General features: G+C 33.0%; 1 protein-coding gene and 1 long non-coding RNA gene across 2 annotated transcripts in view; both read left to right on the forward strand.

The window, feature by feature from the left end:
- LOC142343003 (uncharacterized) overlaps positions 1-24,359 on the forward strand; it is an 82,774-nt gene that overhangs the window by 42,743 nt on the left and 15,672 nt on the right. The gene's annotated exons all lie outside the window — the stretch shown is intronic.
- Positions 9,822-20,801, forward strand: LOC142342757 (uncharacterized). The gene is made up of 3 exons (XR_012759178.1): positions 9,822-10,230; positions 15,540-15,962; positions 20,525-20,801. It is a non-coding gene; the product is annotated as an uncharacterized LOC142342757 (long non-coding RNA).

A 24,359-nucleotide genomic window follows, 5' to 3' on the forward strand; every position in this document is an offset into this window, starting at 1 on the left:
CTTACATAATTTTGCGTTGAATTTTGGCGTAGATCTTACATATTTAGCGCTGAATTTTAGCGTAGATCTTACATATTTAGCGTTGAATTTAGCGTAGATCTTACATATTTAGCGTTGAATTTAGCGTAGATCTTACATATATTCAACGCTTTTAACGCCAATCTTATATATTTTGCGTTGAAAATTGGCGTCGATCATACATATTTAGCGTTGAATTTTAGCGTAGATCTTACATATTTAGCGTTGAATTTAGCGTAGATCTTACATAAATTCAACGCTTTCAACGCCAATCTTATATATTTTGCGTTGAAAATTGGCGTAGATCTTACATATTTAGCGTTGAATTTTAGCGTAGATCTTACATATTTAGCGTTGAATTTAGCGTAGATCTTACATAAATTCAAGGCATTCAACGCCAATCTTACATTATTTTGCGTTGAATTTCGGCGTAGATCTTACATATTTAGCGTTGACTTTTAGCGTAGATCTCACATATTTAGCGTTGAATTTAGCGTAGTTCTTACATAATTTCAACGCATTCAACGCCAATCTTACATATTTTGGATTGAAATTTTGCGTAGATCTTACATATTTAGCGTTGAATTTTAGCGTAGATCTTACATATTTAGCGTTGAATTTAGCGTAGATTTTAAATAAATTCAACGCATTCAACGCCAATCTTACATATTTTTGCGTAGAGTTTTGGCGTAGATCTTACAAAATTAAGGTTGAACTTTTTGCATTCACTTTCAGACCACTTTATGATTTCAAAAGTTTTTCAAGTTTTTTTTTTCAAACAGTCAATTTTTTCACTGTTGCGAACCCTATACTTCACAGGTGAGAAAAGCAAAGTCAGCAGAAAAACCACCTTTTTTGTGCTCTTTTATAGTGCAAAATCCATTTGAGATCATTTTACGATTTCAAAATTTTTCCAAGTTTTTTTTCGAAAAATCATTTTTTTACTGTTTCGACCATTATGCTGAAAAGGTGAGAAACGTGAAGTCAGAGAAAAATTATTTTTAATGCTCTTTTATAGTGAAAAATTCAATTGAGAGCATTTTACGATTTCAAATTTTTCAAGTTTTTTTTCAAAAAGTCAATTTTTTAACTGTTTCGTGTTTCGACCCTATACTGCACAGGTGAGAAAAATCTTAGTGCTCTTTCAAAGTGCAAAATCCGTTTCAGACCATTTTACGATTTCAAAACTTTTTCAAGTTTTTTTTTCGAAAAATTAATTTTTTTCACTATTTCGAACCCAATACTCCTAAGGTGAGAAACAAGAAGTCAGAAAAAATATTCTTTGGTGCTCTTTTATAGTGCAAAATCCAATTCAGACCATTTGATGATTTCAAATTTTCAAGTTTTTTTTCGAAAAATTAATTTTCGACCCCTATACTGCACAATTGAGAAAAAGGAAGTCAATAAAAAATAACCGTTTGCTCTCTTAGGGTGCAAAAACCATTTCAGACCATTTTAGGAATTCAAAATTTTTTGAAAACTTAAGAAAATTTTAAATTTTTCCCAGTACTTCTCACATGATAAATGCGTTTAATACGTTGAAATTATGTAAGAGCTCGGCTAAATTAAACGAAAAATATGTAAGATCTAGGCTAAATTCAACGAAATATATGCAAGTTCTACGCTTAATTCAAGGCAATATATGTAAGATCTACGCTAAAATCAACGCAAAATATGTAAGATCTACGCTAATTTCAACGCAAAATTTGTAAGAACTACGCTTTATAAGGATTGCGGCTCTTAAGGAAACCAAGGTACGGTGGCGCAATGGTAGAAGAGGCGACAAGTAAACAGGAGGTCAGTGGTTCGAGTCCCATACCCAGAGTTCTACGCGTTGATTTTTTGTAAGACCAACGCTAAATTCAACGCAAAAATATGTAAGATCTACGCTAAATTCAACGCTAATTATGTAAGATCTACGCTAAATTCTACGCTAAATATGTAAGATCTACGCTAAATTCAACGCTAAATATGTAAGATCAGCGGCAACTAGCGTTGACAAGTTGGAAAATTCACCGCAATTTCTTACATAATTTTGCGTTGAATGCGTTGAATTTTTGTCTTTAAATTCAACGCATTCAACGCAAAATTATGTAAGAAAATTGCGGTGAATTTTCCGACTTGTCAACGCTAGTTGCCGCTGATCTTACATAATTTTGGCCAAATTCCTCGGCCCGGGTTGGATCTAATCCAATGTGACACAGTCTGTCCAGATGTTGCTATCAAACGTCTCTTAATGATTTCAACATCAACACATATCTTTTAGATGCTCACCAGTCTTTGCACTTACACTTCAAGTTTTCCTCGTGTGTGATCACAAAAAATAATTCATCATCACATACTTACCGATAAAAACTGACACACAAGAATAATTATGGGAAAAACAAACAATTACCTGTAAACAGAACTTGTTCGTGATGTCAATATTGACTCAAATCGTGAAAAGTTCTTTTTGTCTGTTTTGCACTTTTTGCTAATGTTTTCCAATGAATGCATTTTAACAATCTGTGGCTAGAAAGAATCGAAATACGGCAAAAAAACAATGACGTTGTCGAATCAACAAAATTTATTGTTACAATATCTGAATGAATTCCAATTTACTACAATTGAATATCTCTGCTGATCGGAAGGACTAATTTTTTAAGTTAAAAATTTTAAACATCAAAAAAATCTCACTGTTTCTCTTTTTTTTAAATTTAATTTGATCTATCTAGAAATCCAATGTTTTGTGACTCTGCGTTTTATATGCCTTTCCTCAATTGATTTATTTGAAAAAAATCAAGATTTAAAAACAATTCTTGGCAACCATATTCAAGACCATAAAGTTTCATGGTACCTGTAAGAACCATGAAGGTGCATGGACTTGCATATGGTTGCCAAGAAACCATAAACAACGAGTTTTCTGCAATACGTCTTCAAACTTTTTCAAGAGAGGAAATCTTATCCGGGATCTGCTCAAATTTCGTATTTGAACGATTTAATTTTTATTGTATTTGGTCATCCATGGCGTAAAATGGTGTTAGAGTGAGGGGGTAATTTGTTCTGAGTGGATAAAACGATGTAAGAGTGAGGGCTTAATTTGTTGAGAGGGGCAATTCTAACAACTATTATTCATATATAAATCCCCCATTGCCCCACTAATTACCCCCATTGCCCCACTAATCTTACATCGTTCTACACCCTGCAGTTGCCCCTAGTCTTATATCCTTTTGGGGGTTAAAATTGAAAAACTCATCCCCATTACCCCCAGTATCCCCTAATCTTACATGGTTTTACATCCCAATTACAATTACCCTCCAACTCTTACATTAATTTGGGGGTGGGGTGGGGGTTAATCAGGGGTTAATTTCGATATGGCCGCAGGGTCTAGCCTTGGTGCTCTACTGTCTTGCCCATCGTGCCTAAAGTGTGGGTGGACCAAATTAACCAAATTTTTTCCAGTCTGGTTCCAAATCGTGTTCTGTTAGGTGTGGGCCAGGGACTGCTTTGGATCTAATCCAATGTGACAAAGTCTGTCCAGATGTTGCTATCAAATGTCTCTTAATGATTTCAACATCAACACATATCTTTTAGATGCTCAGCAGTCTTTGCACTTACACTTCAAATTTTCATCGTGTGTGATCACAGAAAATAATTCATCATCACATACTTACCGATAAAAACTGACACACGAGAATAATAAGTAATTTTCTGCCTGCGCTCATTAACACAAGAAATCGTATAATTAATCATCTCACGAGGAAATTATTTTGTGTGAAATCACTCGCGATGCACTTTTCACACAAAACAATGTGAGATTTTTCATGACACAAGAAAAAATTGTGTAATTTCAAAGGAGAGCATTTTAGAAAGTAATTATCGCTCTATCGATTATACTATTAGAACGAATATTAAATTTTTTTGGCAGCAATACTAACTCTTTGCCTAAATTTTCAAAAAATTGAACCTTCAAAGAGAAAAGAACTCAATTTCAAAAGAAACAGCCTTCCTTTTTGGCAAAATATTATTTCTTCCATCATGCAAAAAGTAAGAAAACCAGTATAAAACCCATATTGACCTTTCTTGGCAACCATATCCAAGAGCCATATATGGTTCCATACACGCCATACAAAATTTTCGTTGCATGATCTTACCATTGTTGCCAAGTTTTCTATAAATTTTTTTTTCGCATTTCAGCGATTCCATGGAGGGGTGGGTATACACGTACAAAGTAGACAGGGTAAATCACAAACAGAATATTTTTGGTCTCTACGGCTCTTGTATTGCATCCAGGAAATCTTTTAGGGCAGTCAAGAAAACTTGTATGGCATCCAGGTCTGGCTCTTGTATGACATCCAAGAAATCTTGTAGGGCAACCAAGAATTCTTGTATGGCATACACGAAACCGTCCATTATATCCAGGAAAGCATTGAATCGACAAAAAGACCAAAAAACTGTGAAGCGACTATATATGGTCGTGGGAGGATTTTTTCAATCTTTTCTTATTCTTGTAAGATTGAGATGAGTAGCATTTATGGCATACAGGAAAACCCAACCCAATCACAATAAGCCACGACAGCGTCAAATGAAGCATTTAGTTCTCTTGTTTGAATAAACTAAGTCCGTGAGATCAAGTGAGATCAATAAAACATGACTATGACAATAAAACAACGCGAATGCAAGGGTTCAATGAATACAAGATAACAGAGATTTGGCGAAAACACTGAAATACCTGATCTGCTTCGTTTTCTGTTCTTCTCAAAATTTTAAAAATTTCTTGCCATCTCAGATTTTGTTTGGGAAAAACAAACCATTACCTGTAAAAAGAACTTGTTCGTGATGTCAAAATTGACTCAAATCGTGAAAAGTTCTTTTTGTCTGTTTTGCACTTTTTGTTAATGTTTTCAAATGAATGCATTTAAACAATCTGTGGCTAGAAAGAATCGAAATACGGCAAAAAAAACAATGACGTTGTCGAATCAACAAAATTTATTGTTACAATGTCTGAATGAATTCCAATTTACTACAATTGAGTATCTCTGCTGATCGGAAGGACTAATTTTTTAAGTTAAAAATTTTAAACATCAAAAAAATCTCACTGTTTCTCTTTTTCTTTAAATTTAATTTGATCTATCTAGAAATCCAATGTTTTGTGACTCTGCGTTTTATATGCCTTTCCTCAATTGATTTACTTTAAAAAAATCAAGATTTAAAAAAAATTCTTGGCAACCATATTCAAGACCATAAAGTTTCATGGTACCTGTAAGAACCATGAAGGTGCATGAACTTGCATATGGTTGCCAAGAATTCATAAACAACGAGTTTTCTGCAATACGTCTTCAAATTTTTTCAAGAGAGGAAATCTTATCCGGGATCTGCTCAAACTTCGTATTTGAACGATTTAATTTTTATTGTAGTTGGTCATCCATAGCATCATTAACGTTTATGGTCATATATATTGGATGCCAAGAAACCATGAACTTGAACTTTTTTCAAAGTTTCAACAGATCTTTTTCGCCACTAAAATATGTCAGAAGCACTTATTTCACGCTTTTTCAGCCTAGGTTTAAAAAATTTCGTATGGTCAGGTATATGGTTGCCTATTTTTTTGGTGACCATATGTGGCTTGGATATAATTGCCAAGATTTTTTTATGGTGGTCAACCTGGGAAGAGATTAAAACAGATAAAGATAAAAAAGGAAGAAAGACAGACAGAACGAAAGAAAGGAAGAAGGAGTGAATAAATGAAATGAGATGTTTATAATAGTGCGATTGCATGACGAAAGGAAATAAGGACCATTACCATCCATTGGGCACCAAAAATTTTATATTAGTACTTCAATGTCCCTTTATATGTTTAAATGGAACTGTCCAACGGTCGTTGTTTTCAAGTCTCGGTTACAAACTGCGTGTTATATAGCACATAAATAACTAAAAGGAGTACTTGGGGTTGAAGGCGACCAATAAGAATAGATCCAAACTTGCAATAAGGTCAGGTCTTTTTGAAATTCTTAACTATTGCAGCACAACCAGAACTTTTTTAACTAGTTTTCAAAATTTCTGTGGAAGTCTTGCATGTTTTTTGCTTGCACGCACTGCTTGACCCAGGAAGCTTCACACCCAGTGAAAAGAATGCACTAAAGTGGACTAATCCGTGTAGTTGTAGTGTATTTCTAAGAGTGCAACTTTTTAAAATCGTAGTGTATTTCTAAGAGTCTTTTTTTTTAAAAATTACACTCTTCCACTCTTTTCCCTACTAAAAATTAGACTAAAGAGTGTAATCATAAGTAATTTTTAAGAGTGTAATAAGAGTGGAGTAAAGAGTGCAAAGAGACTAAAGAGTGTAATCATAAGTAATTTTTAAGAGTGTAATAAGAGTGGAGTAAAGAGTCCTCAAAATTACACTCTTACACTCTTTTGGAAATCGCTTCGCATCCTTATTCTAACTTAATAACGGTGGAATACGAGTGGAAACATTGGCCCGGGAGGCCTTGACTCTGTTCGGGCGTGCCCATGGTGACCAAAGTCTGTTTGGTCAGGTCCCACATTTCTAACATTTGTAACGCTTCTGCAGCGTGGCCTTAGTTCTGTTCAGCTCAGAGACTGTCTTGGGTCTCCTCGGTCTAACCTAGTTTGATATTGTCACAAGATATTGTCACCCAGTTTGATATTGACAAAAGCCTGTATCCTGATATTGATACAAAATCAAAATGTGGTCCCTTCTTGACCTCAATAGTTTTGCAAGAACCTATCGTTCGTCTAAAAGCAGTAACTGATTTTTTAATACTTTAGCCGTAACCATATGTCTAAACATTTTACCTGAAAGTCAAAAAACTCGATATAACAGCAATGTGTTTTCAGAACTTGGTATTGTTTCGATAAGGAAACGTTTTTGTCTGGCCAGAGAAAGTTCAGGTCAACTCTTTGGATCCTAGAAGACGCTTAAATATAATAATCTGAGTCACGATATATGATAGCTGACATAGAAACAATTAAAACCAGAAAAAGCGAAAAAGATAAATAGATACAAAGAAAGAGGGGAACAAAAACTGGGAGGAGGGAGATAACAATTGATTGAGTGACAAAAAAAGAATAGCGAATGTTGCCCGCCTTTTTGAGAGCTTGTTTTTCAATCAGGTATATTTTGACAGATACAATTTATCTGACTTGAAGAACTTTTTTTTCACAACCTATCAATCAATTACAGCTGGTTTCAATGAGTTTCGTCTATAAGCAAACAAATTGTTTTAGATAAATTTGAAATTGCGGAATTTCAAAGTACATAGATATGTTAATGACTCTTGAAAATTTATGTAAATAATTAAAACTCTTCCGAACAGTTTCAATTTAACTCTAAATTTTTTTGAGCTTTCGGTTTTGTTTCCTTTTTTGCTACAGTTTTTTTTTGTCAAAAATATAATATTAATGAGTACAAACAGATGAATAAAAAAATAAATAAATAAACTGTTTAACAGAATCTTATGCTAAATAGTCACCTTTTTGAAGAACAAGTTAAAACTCAATGCAAAGTATTTTTTAAATACAATAATGCAAAAAGAGGTTCAAATGTAAAGTACTCGCAGAAAATAAGTGCATAACGTCAAATTGAATACAATTTCATCACGCTGTTATATGGTTATTTTACATTTGGCAAAATTTGGTGTTGATAGTGATTCAGGACTACGCCCTACCCAAAAAAAACATCCTTTACTGGAAAAGATTTTTTATTCAGTGCAATAACTAAATAAGAATTATTCCATCAAATTGACATTCAAGATAAATTAAAGCAAAAAGACAACCAAAAAAGCAAACAGAAGGATAAATAAAAGTTTGGTATCTAAAATGTTAGGGGTCTAAGCATTTGCAACTACTGAAATTGGACCAGTATTGGATTCGAACCAGCATCTCTTACTTGCAAGCCTAGTGGTCTATCCAATTAACCCAACTGTTCTTAAGTTCTCCAATTTGACCAGCTCTTATAACCAGCTCTCAAGTCCTTTGTTGTAACTCAAGGCTTCATTTCTCTAGCGAAGTATACGTTGAACAAGTACAGCATATTGTCAAGCTATGTAAAGCTTATCTTAGGCACAATTTACATTAGGTTGTTCTCTCTCAACCTTCTAACACAAATTGAGCGAGTGCCCGAGTGCTGCAGTTGATGATCATATGCAATCCATCAATGATAGTAGTATCAATTAAACATTTTTTCCGAAAACTCTAAGAGAATCAACCTAGGTCACAGAAATAATCTAAAAGGGCAGTTTTTAGTTCAAATAATTTAAGAGCTAATTTCTGTCACGATTCCGTTGTCACAAAATATGCATGATCGAATAGAGAAGTCTTTCTGGACATAGAGTTTGCAATGAATAAAAGAACGATCTATGGCGATTATATCTTCAATAAATTTGCTAAAACAAATCAAAGGGATAGCATAATATCTCGACTAGGCAAAAACTCTAAATTCAATATAACATAAAAATTTTGACAAAAAATGAAGTATGGTATCTCTGATGACTCATTAGAGTTTTTAATGACTTTTTAAGAAGTACGGAAGGAACAAAAATTTAATGAAGAGAACACAACCTGGGAAATAACAAATTACGGAGTACTGCAAAGAACTCTAATTGAACTCAAAAATCTTTTTAGTAAACATCAAAGATATCAAAAGAAAGAAGATAGCATCGAAACAGTTCAGTTTGCAGAGGATGCTTGTTTAGTAATTATCGGAAACTAATCAATAGCTCTACAAAAAACTACTGAATGTCTACCAAACAGGTTCATAAAACTCGTCTCTCTTTGTAATTTGAACAAATTTAAGTTCTACTTTGACAAATTTGAGGCACTACACTTCACGAAAAACAGATATACAGTTTGGGAGTGCAATAATCAAAGTAAAACGAAGTAGTTGTAAATATCTAGATTCCTTCATTGGCAATAATTTGGATATGTGATCCCACGTTGATTATTTACTTAGGAAAACTGTTTATTTTAAAAGAAAACTTTGGGGGGATGAAAAATTGCCGAATGTAAAAAAATTGTAGCCGTAATATGATTCACAGCTACAAATTTATATGATTTGAAGTACATATGTGAAAACCACGTCTGTTTCTTGCCCAAGTTTTCAAATGATGACGAAAGAAATTGTCGAAATGTATGTTTAAGCAAGTTAAGAGGACACGGACATTATATTATCCTTCTAGCCCAGCAAACAGCTAGACTAATCGAAATGTTCTCGGGATAAATTTTGATCTTCGGAATAAATACCAAAAGATCTTAGAGATCGCAGCAATTTTAAAAAAGACCAAAGACCCAAAAGAGATTTTGGTAGCAGAAAACGAAATGATACCATAAAACAAAATCTTTAGCCTTTAAATATTATTAACTATTATATATTGAAGTCAGCTACCGCAAATTTTATTTTGATGGTAATTGTAGTAACACTGAAACAATTGCAACTGGGAGTAAATTTAATTAAACAAATGTAACTGGTCATACTTTTATAGTTTTGATGAAGTTCGAATTTACATTTCCAAAAAACTGATATTTTGATACGAATTCAAAAGTTTGTTTTCAAAAGGAAAGGCTCATTGTCGACATTTCGTATTGATATTCTAAAAGTTCTTGCTTATTCTGTCAAATGAGTCAAGAGTGTTATGCTCTAGAACAGTCATCAAAGAGAAACAACAAATAAAAAGCTTGGAAAATCGTGAAATTTGTTTTCAAGTGAACTTTGATCGGCACCAGTTTCATATTAAACATAGTGATATTTCATATTTGCGACCCCTGTCGTGAAATAATTACCAGATTATTTTAACCTCTACTGTTTGTTTTATGATCAAGTTATTAAGTACTGATTCAAACGCCTGTCAGTTTTCGATTTTTCTTTTCTTATTTTTGCAAGTTCCTTGCAAAAGTTTTTTCATTGAGCATTGAAAATGAGCTTGCTGTCAATTATTGTGATTAACTTGTTCCTCAAACTAATTTATTGTGAACTTCCCGAACCGAGGTGGGAATCCTTAATATTTGCTATTTCCAATCGAAATTTGTACACTTATAACAGTTACTATTATAACTATCTATGTGTTGAAAAAAGCAGACATTACTGTTTACAAGGATACGTAACATCTGAAAGTGAGGATTATGAATCTATGGACTATTCGACTCCTGAGTTTCATTACTGGAACCAAATGCGTTTAAACTATACCAGCGAATTCAGACAGCTGATACGGCCAAGTTGGTATTCTGTCTTTTGAGGCTGAGGTTGTGGCTTACCAGATGCTCAGTACAGAAATTGTACTTAGTCTGAATCTTAGTCTGAAAAGAGCCCTTGGTCATAAATCCCACTTTTTGGATCTCATTTAGAGCAACCATTTGATCCGATACGCTGATACGCATAAAGTGATGTTATCTAGAAATGCGGTTTTGCAGAAAATCTGCAAATCAAATTGCCATTGAATGAAAAATTTTCACCACATTCAGTCTTAAAAGTAATCGCATAAATCGCTGTTTTTTTAATGAAAACTGCCCAGTTTTTAAAAAAGAACTTCAAATGCCGTAAATTTGGTTTATCATATAGATGAAAAGCAGGGATTGTCTGTTATGTGCGTTTTCACATCATTTTCCGACCCCGTTCAACCACGTTTTGACTTAATTTTCAGGCAAATGAGGAGATAGAAGATTTTTCTAAAAAAAGAATCTGAAAAAATTAGTCATTTTTCGAAAATAAGTGGTTTACCCATTTAAAAATCGCTTTAGCCAAAATTTATAAAAATGATAAAACAACGCACTAGAGGGACGATGATTACTGCCGTTAAGGAGCGTAAGAGACTAGATAAACAGCAATATAAAATAAAAACAAAAATCGTTACTAACGACCAAAACTCAATGTCTATCCATTTCTTTTAAAAAAAAGCCTAATGAAAACTTCAAAACAGCATCAGGTTTAAAACTAAACTAAACCAACTACATTGCGTTTAACCAGAAAAGATATAGTACCTGTTTTTTTTTGAAAATATTTATCTAGTAGACAGAAAACAAAAAGGGGGAAATTAGAAAACACGCTTACACATTCTGAAAACAATTAATATGAAGGTCATTAGCGCAATTAGCAATCGACTCAAATCATTCAATGGCTTCATTTGAACCTTTACAAAAATGCTTTGAGGCTTTCCATTATCCAGAATCTCATATGACTACAACAAAAAACAAACAAAGGCAAATATCAAAGCCATTTCAATTTTGCGAAGAAACCGTTTTCGAAGACTATAAGATCAAAATCTATGCGCTAAAACTAATGAATATAATCAGTTGCGCCTTATTTCACGGCCATTAATGTGATATTCCATATGACTATGATGTGTTTATTGAACAAGACAGCAAAAGATAATCTCGAAAAGTGGAAAGTGTCAACAAAAAAGAAAAAATTTTTTTTAATAAAAATTTTCCCTAATAAAAAATCTCTTAATTCGTCTCCTAAAAGAAAACTCTTAATGTCGATGCCAGAAGACGGTTATTCAGTTTAATCAGAAAAAAGCTTAACATATTTGAATTTTAATGCGACTTCTTTCCTTATTGAAGACTACTCAAAAAGCTGCGGAAAAAAATTTGAAGTGGCAAATCTCAAAAACCCATTATTTTTTTAAAAACAAATTTTTCAAAACAATAAAACAATACAGTCGCTAGCTTTCAATTGGCAAAAAGTTTAGATCATAACTGTTTATGAACACCATTGTGAGATTAAGTCAAAAGACTGCACATCAACACTGGATACAGACAGAATTCAAAAATTCAGAAACAATTTAATGCAAACGGTGTTTGAGCCAAAAAACATTATAGTTTTTTGCTGAAATTGTTATAAATTTTTATTGGCTTCCGGTTGCACGTAAACTTAACCCGTCAAAATTTGTTTTGAATTCATTCTGGTCTGTAACTAAAATAGAAAAGACTCAAAAGAATTTCAAAAAATTTTACCGCTCTCCATTAAAATCCAAATTGTTTTTGATCTTAAGAACTTGAAAGTGCAAATTTGACTAAATTTGTGTATATGAAAAACAAATGAAGAATTTTAGAAATGTGTGGAGTTATATTCCTTAAAAAAGCATTAATTATCAATCGAAAGCATTAGATAGTTTCTTTAAAAGCTCCCAAGATACCGAATTAGACATTTCATTAATTAAAAATAGTCATAAGACTTCAAATAATACAAGAATTTATTATAAATTTACAAAAAAAATTGTGGGAGACAAAAATTATCAGCTTTAATCATTTAGCACAGTATGGTTGTTGTGTTAAATGATTAACACAACATTGGACCTTTATTGAAGACATAAAGGGACCTCTTATTAAGTGATTTTTTTGAATGGGAAGAAAATGTCCTGTATTGAGGATTAAAAAGTTTTCAAAAATATATTTAGAAAACAAAGACCCAAAACACTATTTGGTTCCATTTTTATTGCAAAAACCAAGAATGAGTTCAAAAATGAACTTGCTACCGCTGCGAGGCTGTTAAAATTTGTAATTGTCCTGAGTATTTGACAAAAGTTTTTGGAAAACGAAACTCAAAAAGATTAAGTGCTCTTCATAAATATCAGTTTAAATGAGCAAAAGACAGCAAAAATGTTAATTCCAGAAAAGTTTCTTAAGAGTCTGGGGTACATTTATCACAAATCTAAGTAAATGGAGATATTTTAAACTGTTTGTTGTCCGCACCACCGGTTAATTTGAATAAAGTTGACCAGAGTGGCATACGTGATGTCATTTTTGAGGGCATATTTTTTGGAAATCGAAACTCAAAAAAATTAGATTTTCTTCATAAATATCGGTTTAAATGAGCGGATGACGGCAAAAATGTTAATTCCAGAAAACTTTCTTAGGAACCAGAGGTACATGTAGCCGAAATCTCAGTTGACGAAGATATTTTCACCTGTTTTTTGCCCTTAGCACCGGGATTATTTGATAAAGTTAGCTAAAAGGGCTTATGGGATTTCTTTTGTTGTGATGAGAAGCGGAAAATAATGCTCAATTTTTAAAAATTCAGCTGAAAATTTGGCCAATACAGTTAATTGAAACAATTAACCAACTATCTTCTACGTATTACCATAAAGCAAATTAGGCAATTGGTAACATTTTTATCAAATTTTAGCAAATATTGATCCATTTTTCATCAAAAATTTTGAAAATGTTAACATAACAACGAAAATTCACAAATCGTTAAACCGCAGTAACTCCATGGACAAAGTGAAGTTCAACAAAAAGTGAAGTTCAAAAATGTTAATTACAGAGAACTTTCTTAACAACCAGAGATACATGTAGCCAAAATTCCAGTAGACGGAGATATTTTCAGCTGTTTGTTGCCCACACCACCGGATAAATTGGATAAAGTTGGCTAAAGAGGCATATGTGATGTCTTTTGTTATGATGAGAAGCGGAAAATAATGCTGATTTTTCAAAAATTTGGCTGAAAACTTTGCCAATTCAGTTAATTGAAACAGTTAACCAACTCTCTTCTACCTATTAACGTGAAGACAATTATGCTATTCATAAGATTTTTTTATCACATATTAGCATAAATTTTCGTTTTTCAACAAAAATTTTAAATAATGTGAACATAACAACGAAAATTCAAAAATATTTAAATCTCGGTAACTCCATGGACAAAGTGAAATTCAAAAAAAAATTTATTTGAAATTCTGTGCTTGACAAGCTTGCTAATGATACCAATCACAATCTGGTGCGATGAATATATCGATCGGCGAAAATTGGCAGGACAAAAAGAGAACCAAGTTGAGTATAAATAGTTCCTCCCCCACCAAATTTAGGTCGGGACAGTGATTGTAATCTGGTTTTCCTGTAAGAAGTGACAATTTTTCCAGAGGACAAATCATAGATATCAATTTGCTGCGCAACATCTGCGCAAAATTTAGTCTCACGTCGGATCTGGAGGTCTTGATTTATCAATACAATTTTTACTGACGTCAGAGGCGTATGATTATATTGCAATGAATTAAAAAAACTGAAATAACAAATTTCTTCCAGTAATTTTTTTAGTAAGGTTGTCAAAACATAGAATTACGTTCTTTATGGCCTACTTTTCTCAACGAGCGTATATTCAGTATCGATGACCCATATTTTACCCAACTGATGAACCAAGCAGATGCCCAGGTTGATCATTCTTGGGAATAACCAAGAGCCATACATAGTCCCATATACTGTCCAGACAATTTTTTCAATATGAAATTGCTATGGCTGCTTTTATTTCCAAATAAGATTCTTATATGGTATACAAGAATCCTGTAAGCACATTTGTGCGTTCCTTCAACAACCAAACAAATCTTATACAGCAATCTAAGCTTTAAGCGCTTTAGACAACTTATGATGTATTAGTACCAAATATGATTCTTAAATGGTTCTTACATGGTCCATATATGGTTCATACATGGTTCTTATGTGGTCCATATATGGTTCTCATATGATCAATACAGCTTTTACTTTTTTTCGGATGACTAATTCACTATTTCATGCTTATTAGAACCCAATGAAAATGTTTAGAAGTAATGGATATCTTGGCAACCATGAGCAGCACCATAGATTATCGTGGTCTTGGATATGGGTGCCAAGAAATAAAAAAAAATTAACTGATTTTGCTTTTTCGTTGGCTTATTATAGCCACAAATTGTAAGCGTAACTGTTCTTCGTGTTTATTTTTTTGTATTTTTGACTTCTACTTTCATGGTCTTACGCGGCACCACGAATATGTATGGTCTTGGTTATGGTTCTCAAGATACCATGAACTTCATTTTTTTCAAGTGTCCTGATGAGTTTTTTCCAGTCAGAGTGCAATGCATGGGTTATTCTAAGAGTTTTTTAATCAGTTTTGACATTTTCCTTTGTCAGCTGTATGATTGCCAAGTTGCCATAAACTCCATATTTGGCTTGGATATGGTTGCCAAGGAAGGTTTATGGTGGGCAATTCATTTACGAATTTTAAAGGCGATTGGTGTTCGTTTTTGAATGCAAAGTCATTTACGCAAAATCAGGAAAATCAACTGTTAACTTTCGCTTTAAATAGGTCACAAAGGACGCGGACTGGATTCGGCAATGAACGTAACGAAAATCTGCTCGGGCACAATATACAGAGGAACAATCGTAAACATACTGGTTGATGTTCATTAACCAATTACTCTTGTTATACTTCCCAATTTTGGATACAGTTTTAGACCCTCGGTGATTTCTAAAAAACACTGCTTTTTCCATTGTATATTTGCGATGATGCTACGCATCTCATTGCAGATGAGTATTCAGCTAGGCTTTACAGTACTTTTCAAGTGACTTTAATGAGCTATAAAAATACATTTGCCCTGCCGATCAAATTTTTTTCCTCTATTTGATTTTAGGCTGCTCAACCCTGTAATATTTGGATAACAGTGACGCCAATTTAGAGCTGAGTATTTTCATAAGTTGGAGCTTCACTTGAGTTGCTTATACGTTTTTTTACATCTTTTTGGATACCTTGAATTGAATACCAACTATTTTATTGTCTCAAGTTTACCACATCTACAACTTCTTTGGCGTATTATCGCTTCAAATGCGGGAATGTTGTGCAAGTCAAATATTCCATTACTGGACATACGGCCATCGTGAGTTGAAAATGTCGCCACTGCAATATTTTCAAAAACTCACAGATTACAATGATGAATCCAATAAATATCTAAATTTCATTGAGAGTTATTACAGCGAGACCTGTGGTGTGAACATAATAACCACCGTTGGTTTTGGCCCGGGTTCTTTGAAAACACACGAGATGTTACCGGACCCTACTGGATCTGAACCTTACATGTTTTACTTCACTGATCTCCCACCCACTCTTTTTCCTCGGCGGAATCCGGGAGCAACTTTGACTTTTGGTTGGTTCAAGCGCAACATAATGTGCATGGATCAGCCGTGGATCTGTGGATCTTCGAGAACAAGTGCGATCTAGAATTAAGCGGGACATTTTTTCCTTTTTCTCCACAGATGGTACCGCAAAAGTATCAGTCGGACGAAAAGTTAAAGGCAGGTCATCCAGAGTTCTCATCACACATTTATATGGAGCTTGCTTCCCGAATTAAAACTTTCATTCAAATTAAACGTAAAAATCGTCGGTTTTCGCCATTTTTACTTTGGCCATATTCGATCAAAGGCCTTAAGTCTTTTCGTCGGTTTCAATTGTTTTTGTTGATAATGAACATAAGACTCGTCATTTACTGTTGATTTTAAAGCAAAACAAGCGTCGGTTTTTTTTCTATTTAAGGGAAAGAGTCTGTTTTTGTCATTTTTGTCATCAGTCATCAAACGTCTTTATTGAATATACGGATGGTCGACAATTGTCGTTTTTTAAATCTACGAGCCGTCTATAAAAGTATTTTTTAAAGCCCGAGAAGAGCAGGAATTGTCGTTTTTGAGCCAAAAAGACATTGGCTATGCTCACTAGAGCTAATCAACTGTCGAAAAAAAAATTCAAGTTGAATGAAAATCAACATTATGAGATTTGTTTTTTTTTTAAGTATTACCGTCCCTCATTCTCTTCTGGCTTCTCCTAAGATTACATTGTTCCTCCGTTGTGACCTTGTCGACGTAAGCTTTCCATCTGTTCAAGGTCACTGCGGTTAATACTTTTCCCGTTTGTAATAAGTGATAATTCGATACTTCTGTCCGTTTTTTAACTGTTGTACAAAAGGACATCTATGCCGTTTTCCAGTCTTCCGTGAGATTTTTTGTGCCAGCCTAATTTTCTGAACGATATCCCAAAGCAGCAATGATAGGCCCTGCTGCAATTTCAGCTTTCCAGTGGTAAGACTGACCCGTCCACTTCTTTTAGCGTCCTTCAATCTCTTTACAAATTTTAGAACTTTCATTGAGCCGAATGGATCTGAATTCAAACTGCAGGTCCACAGTAGCATACCAAAGCTGTCCTTGAGATTCTTTTTTCATTTGTTTGGTGGGTTCAAAATGCTTTAATTGTTTTTGTTCATCTATGAATTCTCGCTTTTTCTCTGTTTATTGTTCCGACCCCTCTTGAGGGGGGAGGAACTATATACTCAAATGGGTTTTTTTGTTCAGTCAATTTTCGCCGATCCGTATATTCATCGTAGAGAGTTGAGACTGGTATCATTAGAAAGCTCGTCCAGCGTAGAATATGGAATTAAAAAGATTTTTTTAATTTTCGTTTTCTACTGGGAGTTATCGAGGTTTAAACTTCTGAAAAAAGTAGAGTGAATTCACGTTATTTTATTCACATTTTCCGAAATTTTTGCCTAATTGTTCGTCAGTTTTCTTCAAATTTGTTGTAATTTTTAAGAATAGTGTCATTGAATTTTTTTTAAGGACAAACAAGCCTTGTTGATTATTCTGATTTAAATTTTTAGATCAAAAACTCTGGATAAATATTTCAAAATTCAGCCTTTTTTCATCAAAAACAGCACGAAATAAGCTACTTTAGTCTACTTTGATAAAATTTGCCGGCACTACACCCCCAAACAACACTAATACAATTTTTGTAGAATCAGAAGGGGGCTATTCTTACTTCAACTTCCGCTGAGAGTGCTCTGTAATTAAAACTTTGCCGTTTTTTGCTAGCTTTACTCGTTTATTATCAAAAATGCAGAATTTTTTTTTTGAGTTTTCAACTGACTAATTATCTATATCTACAATAATCGAAAAATCAATGGTTCCTAACGGACGATAAGCATTAGCAGGGCTAGTTTTGGGCCAATCTTGGACTGTTACAATCCAATAAGAATTCGGATTGCAATCAGTCGGTCTTTTTTTTGAAAAAAGACCTTTTTAAATAATAAAGAACAGAACATATCAAATGAAAGCTCAGGAGTGATAGGTCCAATTGGCTTCCTAAGCAGATCCAAACTAATGCATTAAGTCTTTTACTCGAAAGTTTATGATCGTTTCGACTTTTAAAAAAACTTTAAAAAAAATGATTTTTAAAGAAATAATTGCTTAATGAAGTTTTCCTCCATTTTTTTTCTTAATTTGGTCAACTTGTAGCTTAGTGTCAGCCAGGAAAGAATGCATCTTCATTCTACTGATTTGAAATTTTGTTTCGATTGCGCTTTTAAGCCTGAAGTTATTGTTTTCTGGCTTTGTTACTACTAGATTTCAGATTTTTTTTTGTTTTTAGAAAATTGCCAGTTTTTCACGTTTTCTAGTCACAATATCACATTACTGACAGATCTCATTTCACATCATTAGCGTTCAAATTGAAACACAATTGAGCATATTAAACTCCTTAAAGATATAGATTATCGTTTTAACGGCCTCGAAACTTCTTTCTTCAAGAAATTAATTGAATTTTTTAATTTTCCTTTAACTGTCAATTTTAATTTGTCATTTCAGTTGTTTGAAATTTCCAGTATAGTGATAGGTTTCACTGGCGTCTTTTGGAAGAATAGACGAGCCATTTTTCTGATTATAGTAGATAGTTGATGGCTTTCATGACTTTGATAAAAATTGTTTTCCAAAACTAAAAAAAAAAACTTTTTAACTTCGCAAGTTTGTTCTTTTTTATTTTTCTTTTTGGTACCTAATCTCGTTAATTACAGGTCAAATATGACATTATGGGTGTCAGAGGAAGGTGTCAAAACGGATTGAAGTCCCAATTTTTTTTAAGAACGCGTCATGACCTTACTGACTTGGACACCGGTTTTTCACAAAAAAAGTAAATTAATTTGATTTTTGTCATGTTTGACGTTCTTTTTGTAGACGCAAGAATTATTCTGGATAATTGCAGGTCTCAATGAACTCCTTTGGATGAATAAACGACCCTAATTAAATATTTCATTTTGTAATTAATTTTTTTCATGACTTTGGATAAAATTTTGTTTCGAAAAAAAAATCAAAATTGTTACATAATTGCTCTTTTCTCTTTTTTGTCTACTTGTTACCTAGTCTCACTAATAAACGGCCAAATACTACAATATCGGTGTTTGAAGAGGGCGCAAACGAATATATTTTGAGGGCCGAAATATGGCTTGACGGTTTTGACAGCGTTTTCTGGCAAGTTTCAATTGAGTTCTTGTTTGTTGTTTTCTTGTTGTTCTTTTTAGCCGCTTAAAGAAATGAATAAGAACAGTTATTATTTTGTTATTTAAAACGGACCAAAAGTTTTTATGTAATTAACGTTTGTTGTTGTTGTTTGATTTTGATGTTCGTCTTGACTCGCTTTCTTTATATTGGCATATCACAGAAATTTAATGCTTGAATTTTTACTCCACTGAGTTATTTGCTTTGGAGGCTGTCTTACCGTTCATACACAATTTAATTTTTTTGAAAAATACATGGGCTTTTTTGGTTTTTTTGGGATTCCCAAAAAAAATTTTGGGTTTTCTATCTGTTCCTCATTTGGTAGACAATTATGCCAAAATTTTGGATGGGCGGGGTCGGAACCTTATGTGCCATCGCACATTGCTGAGCCGCCTTGTTTCACCATTCATGGACAAATGATTTGTTGTTTCATGAATTGCTCACAAAAGAACGCGTCTTAAGACATTTAAAAACCAGATTAAAGAGACAACTGAATTTCCCTCACAGAGCGATTGAAAATAACAAGGAGAAGCAACAGTTTTTACATAATATATCAACAAATCAACTTAAACGAGAATATCAAATAAGGATCAAAACCAACGCTTCTTGCATCGATTTTGTCGATTTTCCTAAAAATGTGATGTACAAATTGAAGTCAAAGTAACAATCTCAAAAATGTTCAAAACTCAAAGGTTTTAAACAATGTGTATGTATTTTTCCAAATATTGTAGTGCTCAACTCGCTTAAATTAAATGTTTTTTTTAATACAATTGTATGTCATTATAAATGAGAAATGCGTCTCGGATTTGTTTAAGTAAATCGTCAAAGAATTGCACCGTGATCAACTATATTTATGTACCACTCCTATCAATATTTTTATTAAGCCCCATTGTCGAAAATCCTTCTTATTTAGATCTTTTTCAATTAAGAGGTCATTTTCTAACGTGTGTGTTTTTCCTAAAAAAAATGCTCGGCAGAAATGGCCATAAACGGATATACAAATGAGATTTTCTCAGTTATATTTTCCAAGAAAGATTTCAAAAGCCGGTTGATTTTCGATTTCATATCAAGACGTTTTTAATGTTTCCGAGATGGATATGTGCTCTTATCAATTGTAGTTAGATAGATCTACCTCTGGTTCAGTGTAGTTATCCCATTCCGAAGATCTTGTGTTTTGGAAATTTTTTCGTCCAATCAATTTCCACCAATATCATTGATTTTGTTTACTTCGCGCTCAATTTCCGCTCAGTTCTTGCATATTTATTCCACCCATTCAGCCAATTCTCTTGTTTCAATTCCCTATTACCTTTATCCACCTATTCCGTCTTCTTCCTCCGTCTGATATATTTATCGACTTCTTACATAATTTTTGATAAACGGAACAGTAAATATTTCATATTGGAATTAGTTCCTTTATAAACAAACTCTAGGGAAATAAGACTAGATTGCACTGAAGGTGGAATTGGGAATCCTCCCGCTCCTGTCAGCTCACATGAATTTGAACTCCGCCATCGTCGGTTAACGAGTTACAGTAAAGCCAGAATACCATCCGGACGATACCCAGGCTACCGGTACCAACTTTACGAATGCTAGGTATCTTGCAACCCTCATGAATGAAACTTGATAAAAACTTCTATCATATCATGTTCTGGGTAATTCTAAAATGCTCCATGAACGTGGTTATAGTTTCTTTGTACCGTGCTTTATATATGAAAATTAATATTCAAGTCTCAGTCAAGTTATTTTGCAGCAATGTGGAGTTCAGGTTCAAAATAGTGGATAGAAACATTTGTTTCGAGCAATTATTGTTATTGCCTAGAGTGAATCCTTCTTTTTTGTTAAAAACTAGCCATCAAATGGCCTATCAGTTCAAAACTAGCCAACAAATGCAAGTCAGTGCAAAACGATTGTTATTTACACACACACACACACACACACACACACACACACACACACACACACACACACACACACACACACACAAACACACACACACACACACTCACAAACACACACACACACACACACATACACACACGTACATATATATATATATATATATATATATATATATTTAGATGTATATATATATATATATATATTTATATATATATTTAGATGTATATATATATATATATATATGTTAATTCTTGTCAATGGTTTTAAAACCTCAATTTCTAAAACTTGTTGTTCCAAAAATCATCTCATATACTATTGAAACTTTTTTCATGCTGAAGAAACAAAAACTTGTTCCGTTTATACTCTAAACCCGTTTTCAAGAACCAAATGTCTCTTACTAACTGATTATAATATGGTAAATTGTTTCATTTCCGTATGGCGAATTATCAAATATGCGTACCACAGCTTCTGTCAATTATCTTTGTTCTTTTTTATTCCACTTGTTACCTAGTCTCATTATTCAGAGATCATATATCTAATTATTAGTGTTCACAGCTGGCTGTAGTTAATTAAAAATAGATAATGATTCAAACGGCTTCGAAATCTTTTCTCGCAAAATTTAATGGATCTCTTCAAGTCTGAATTTGTTTTTGTAGACGTACGACATTTTCTGGTTGAAAACAGGTCAAAAACGTTCCAATGTTGTTATATTAGGTAATAAAAACCAATAACTTATTTAAAGATTTCATTTGATATCTAAAGGTTGTCATTAATTGAAATTACTTGTTTTCAAAAAATGAAAACGTAAATATTTTTAATTTTTCCTTTTTCTGCTACTTGTTACCTGATTTTGTTATCCATAGGTCACATATCTTATTATTGGTGTTTAAAGAAGGCAAAGTTAATTATATCATATGTTTTACGGAATAGATTACTGTTTATAGGGCTTCGACACCGTTTTCTTGCGAAGTTTAATGCATTTTGTGTTTTTCGACTGAATTTGTCTATTGTTTTTGAAGATGTACGACACATTCATGACGATGATGAGTCCCAATGTCTTCATATTAAGGCATTAATGAGCAATAATCTATTTAAAGATTTCAATTGATATCTAATGGTTTTCAATAATCAAAACTGTTTGTTATCAAAAAAAATGTATCTTTTATTTAGCCCTTTTTTCGCCCTGTTTGTTTTTGCTACTTGTTACCGAGCCTCATTAGAGACTTGTTTGCTGTTTTCTAGTGATTTAAAAATTTAATTGTTCATTTTAGGTTTTCTTTGAATCTATTATGACTTCGTTAGCATGCAATTTTTTAAAAAAGAAAATAGACATTGATTTTTGGATGTAAATGTTTGCTGGTCTTATTTGAATTTTTGTTTGTCTTGTCTCGTAGTCTGAATAATGGCAGTTCTCATCGGCCAACTAACGTGGAATTATTCAACTTTCTAAGTGATTTGAGTTGGAAGCATATTTATTCATTAGCCAAATTTTTTTGAAGAATCTTTCGTTTGGACAGTTTTTGTTCTCTTTCTGCTTTCTCATTTGGCGGACAATGAAGCCAAAAATGTGCATGAGCGGGGTCGGAAACTCATTTGCAAAGCCAGATTACCGAGCCTCCTTGACTGGTTTTTGTGTTTACTAGCAAAACAGAACAATCGGCCCTCTGCATCGCTTGGTTGTGTTGGTGAAATATTGTGCTTCCAGCAACAAGAATTTTTACAACCAAAAGTTCCCTTATTGAACAAAAAAATTTGATTTTGATTTCATTCAAATATGCTTTGAAAGGAGTCATCGAGAGACAAGTGAAATTTTTCTTTTTTGAGGAAACGAAGAATAGCAGTTATCTTGCAAATTATGTAAATCTATAATTAATCCCTGCAAAGAGTTATACAAACCGTAATCTCCACGAATCGTTCTCAATCACAGCTAAGAAATTTTGATATCGCGATAAATTGATTATCTTTTTGTAAAACATCTGTTATAAATCATGCAACAATTCCAAAATTTTGTCACTAATTCAACTTAAACATGGTGGAGCAGTTTGTACAGGCTAATACCATTCTAATGAGATAAATTTCTTTATATATATTTTGTTCGTTTGGATACTGGTAACCATAATCTCCTGATATTATTAAAACGTTTGTCATTTTTTTGATATCACAATTATCTCAAAATAATTTTTAACAAACATTGTTTTTAAAACCGGACAACATTCAATTGCTCCTGTAAAAATTAAGCATCGATTTATGCTGTAATTCAATTTCACCTGTCACAAACTTCGGTTACATAAAATTATTATATCATTTTTCTTTGTTGTGACCGAGATGTGGTAACAATTTCTAGTTTGTGCTATTAAAAACAGGAAACTTTTATAATCGTCCTTTTCATGAAGCCAGGCGAGCAAAAATTTCATTCATTGTTCGCAAATAAAATTGAAATCGTAGCCACTACTGTTTGCGAGGAAGAAATTGCGAAGATAGATTTCTCTATATTTTGCACAAAAAACTCGTGTTTTCATATTTTGAGGCAAACTGTAATCTATTCCCTGAACTGAGTTCCAGAACTGCTTAGCTTTAGGGTTAGGGTGTGGAAAAATTTAGGTCTTCTATAACGAACAAATGTTTATATATATATATATATATATATATATATATATGTGTGTGTATATATATATATATGTATATAATCTAGCCGAGTCCTTTGGATCATTTTAGTTTTTGACCAGGAAACCATATTATTTAACTGCTAAGAATTAAACAAATAGATCTACAATTTAAACATTTTCAAATCAGTCTCAGGACTTAACTTTAATAAGAAAACACCTTATGAAAACTAATTTAATTAAGTTACTTTTTCTTTTAATTGCTGTCTAAAATCAAATCGCTGCCCATTCCTACCAGCGAAAACTGTGTTTTAACTTGAGAATAGAAAAAGCATGTATAGGTCCTCATTGCAATATAAAATTTCCTTTCTTTGGCGACAACTTCCATAATGTAAGTATGTTTGAATCCTTGTAAAGTCTTAAAGCAAGACTTTTCAAAAATTGTGTTGTTTTCTCGTTTTTTTGCAGTAGTTGGGAAATTGCACTTTAATTGTTTTTTTTTGGTAGCTTATACAAAAAACATCATTTCTATAAATTTATATGAGTAATATTTTGGGAAAATGTCTCCTATAACAAACTTTTTGCTGATTTTCAATCTATTCATTATTCATCTTTCTCTAATTTTCTTGGATGCAGAAAGACTCGATTGAAAAAATCAAACTAAAGCTGCAGTCAAAAAACCTTTAAAAAATTCTCAAAAAAAATCTTTTAGGCTCGGCTTTCAAATCACCGGGTTGGGATTAAGAGCAACCATCATCTCCTAAACTGGGACAACCTTATCTCTATTGC

The sequence above is a fragment of the Convolutriloba macropyga genome, chromosome 7 (genome assembly GCF_964194025.1).
Source record: "Convolutriloba macropyga chromosome 7, txConMacr16.3, whole genome shotgun sequence".
In the NCBI taxonomy this organism is placed as follows: Eukaryota; Metazoa; Xenacoelomorpha; order Acoela; family Convolutidae; genus Convolutriloba; species Convolutriloba macropyga.